Source organism: Suncus etruscus, chromosome 1, assembly GCF_024139225.1.
Source record: "Suncus etruscus isolate mSunEtr1 chromosome 1, mSunEtr1.pri.cur, whole genome shotgun sequence".
Lineage (NCBI taxonomy): Eukaryota > Metazoa > Chordata > Mammalia > Eulipotyphla > Soricidae > Suncus > Suncus etruscus.
Genome location: NC_064848.1, coordinates 88,840,305 through 88,843,820, shown reverse-complemented (window position 1 = coordinate 88,843,820; position 3,516 = coordinate 88,840,305). Strand labels below are relative to the sequence as shown.

Genomic DNA, 3,516 nt, shown 5'->3' with positions numbered 1-3,516 from the left:
AAATTTGTCTCTCGTCCCTTGGGCGAGGGTCCCCTACAATGTACTTTGTGTGGTCTCATTTATTTCATATTTCATATTTGTCCACTCATGCTCACGCTTCTCTCTCCGTGAAAGGTTCCCGGACCCCACGAAGGTTCTGCTTAGCAACACTAACCCATCTGCAGCAAAAAATGGTACAGCTGGTAAGGATTTTGGTTTTATGTGACCAACCCAAGTTTGATCCTTTGCACAACATATGGTCTCCTGAATATCTCCAGGCATGTTCCCTGAGCATATCTGGTTATGGCTTACAAATTAAAAAAGAATAAAAGAGAAAACTATAGAGTGATATCATGTTATATTGTGTCTTCAGAGTCATAGTAACAGAGAGAAAGCATGTAGAAAACATTTTAAATAACAAAATTCTCTCAAATCTTATGCAAAGCATAAACATAGTAAGCCAAAAATATAATTTCAAAGAAATTTATATTCAGACACACATAATCAAATTAAAAAAAATTTTAAAAATCCTAAAAGATTTAAAATTATTTCTAACATTAAACAACTGTAAAATGCCTATTAGAAACAATGAAGAGAGATCACAGGAAATCATAAAATGCATTGAATTGTTAAAAAATAATTCCCACCCATAATTATCTATTATCTAGCAAAATATCTATCAATAATAAACGTTAAATAAAAAGTCATTTTCAGATTGTTGTCATCATACTTTGAATGAATTGATAAAGACATATTTATAGAAGAAAGTAAACTATAGAAAAAAAGCTGGACAAAAAAGCAGCAGGAAACCTAGTTAAGGCCAAGGCTGGTAGATGCTTTGAGCAATGAGGAGCTCAGTACCCTCTCCACAAAAGGACAAAGCTATGCTAAGAATTTCAAGCCCCTCTTCAGCTGATGGAGCATAGGTGCCACTCATCCAGAGACACAAAAGCAGAGGAGCCTGGCCATAGAGGCAAGTGGAGTGGCTGTGCTTATTCCCTAAACAGTACACACAAGCACAACATGTAAAAAAAAACCACACTGCAAAGTACAATATAAGAAAACATTGCAGAACATCACCATACTTAGAGAATGATGATGGATCTGAAGACCTACCAAGTACCAGCCAGATGCATAGTCTCTGAGAAAGACGTTAGAGAGGAAATATGGAGGATGTTGAAGTAACTCAAAAAATCCATGATCAAACCGAAAAAAACACAGATATGAATCATGAGGGCATGAAAGTGGAAATAATAAAATTCCAAACTGAAATATCAGGGCTAAAAACCTGATAGTCAAAATGCAAACATCACTGGAAAGTCTCACCAACAGAGTGATAGCTGCTGAAGACAGCATCAGTGAGCTGAAAGATGAGATGCATAACAATTCCATACAACAAAAGAGGTTAGAAAAGAGTCTTAAAACAAATGATCAGATGATGGAAAATATCCTCAAAGAATCTGAACAGATAGAAATAGAAATCGGCAATAAACTTAATAGAAAAAAAACCTAAGAATCATTGGAGTCACAGAGGCTCAAAAAGAAAATCTCCATAAAAAAATCAACAAAGCTTCGGCAGCACATATACTAAAATTGGAACGATACAGAGAAGATTAGCATAGCCCCTGCGCAAGGATGACACGCAAATTCGTGAAGCGTTCCATATTTTAAAAAAAAAAAATCAACAAAGACATCATTATATAAAAACTCCCAAAGCCAAAGAATGCATGAATTCAAATCCTATATACCCCAAAAGTACTGGATAAAAGAGTTTTAAGGAAAAATACCCCGAAGCACATCCTAGTCTTGAGGGTTGCTTGTGAAGAAGTGGTGGAATATAGTGACAATACTCAACAAAATGAATGCTTCACCAAAAGTACTTCATCTAGCTCGGCTTATTCAGGTTTGAAGAAACTACCTTATCTGACCATCATGCACTGAAAATAGAAGTGAATCAAAAAAGATGCAGAAAAAAAAATGTGGACACCTGGAAGTTAAACATCTTACTACTGAAAACCAGTGAGTCAGAAACAAAATCAAAGAAAAAAAAAACAAAAACAAATTATTCCTGGAAACAAATGGAAATAAAGACATGAGTTATCAGAAGTTGTGGGACACAGCCAAGTGGTACTAAGAGGAAATTTTATACCTTTACAAGAAGTCATCAAGAAGGAAGAAGGGACCTATAGAAACAATTTAATGACACAGCCTAAAAATTTGAAAAATAAATAGCAAAAAAACCCCAAAAGTAAATAGATGGGAGGAAATAATAAAGCTTAGAACACAAACTAAAGAACTGGAAATCCGAAAAACTATCTGAAAAAGCAATGAAAGCAGGAGTTAGTTCTTTGAAAAAAAAATAAGATCAACAAACAAATAGTCAAACTTAGCAAAAAAAAATAAAATAAAATAAAAGAGGGAGAAAGTTAATCAACTGAATTAAAAATGGAAAGGAGGTATTACTACAAATACTACAGAAAAATAAAGGTTAACCAGAGATTACTCTGAGAAACTCTATATCACGATCATGAAAACTTGGAGAAATGAATAAATTGTTGTACTACTGAAACCTCCTAAGTCTAAACCAAGATGATCTGGCATATATGAACAGGCCTATACTAATTGATGAAATTAAAATAGAAAAACAGGAAAAAAAGATGAAAGGCTTCACTTTTACCTACTGTAAATTGTATTACAAAGCAATTGTCATCTAAACAGCATGGTATTGGAATTGGCTTCTTAAAAACAGAAGCTTAGGTACATAGAGATTCATTAGTGATATCTTTCAAACCTTTCATGAGAACCTACTTCCAATCCTTTTCAAGCTCTTCTAGGAAACTGAAGAAACAAAAACATTCCCAAATATATTTTCTGAAGCTAATACCATCCTGATACCAAAGCCAGAGCCAGAAAGAAATGATACAAAAAAAGAGAACTACAGACCTTGATGAACACAGATGGAAATATCCTCAACAAAATCCTAGCAAATAGGATCCAACATCTCATCAAGAAAGTCATACACCATGACAAAGTAGGATTAATCCCAGAGATGCAAGAATGGTTTAACATATGCAAGTCAATCAATGTAATACACCATATCAACAAAAGGAAAAATAAAGATCCTATTATATCAATAGATGCAGAGAAAGCATTGGATAAGATCCAACATCCATTCATGATAAAAACTTCCAATAAGGTGGAGATAGAAGAAACTTTTCTCAATATTGTTAAGTCCAGTTACCTCAAACCCATGGCAATATTATAATCAATGGGGAAAACTAAAAGTATTTCCTCTAAAATCTGCACAAGACAAGGTTGCCCCTCTCATCACTCCTTTTCACCATAGTATGGGAAGTACTTGCTATTACAATTAGGAAAGAAAAATATATTAAGGGCATCCAGATAGGAAAGGAAGAAGTTAAGCTCTCACTGTCTGCAGATAACGTGATACTATATTTAGAAAACCCTAAAGACTTTACCAAAAAGCTTCTAGAAACAATGGAATTGTATAGCAAAGTGGCAGGCTACAAAATTAAC

The 3,516-nt window shown here is 34.1% G+C and overlaps 1 non-coding gene across 1 annotated transcript; it reads left to right on the top strand.

Annotated features, from left to right (window-relative positions):
• Window positions 1–1,546: 1,546 nt before the first annotated feature.
• LOC126025928 (U6 spliceosomal RNA) lies at window positions 1,547–1,649 on the top strand. Its single transcript, XR_007501541.1, has one exon. It is a non-coding gene; the product is annotated as a U6 spliceosomal RNA (small nuclear RNA).
• Window positions 1,650–3,516: the final 1,867 nt, after the last annotated feature.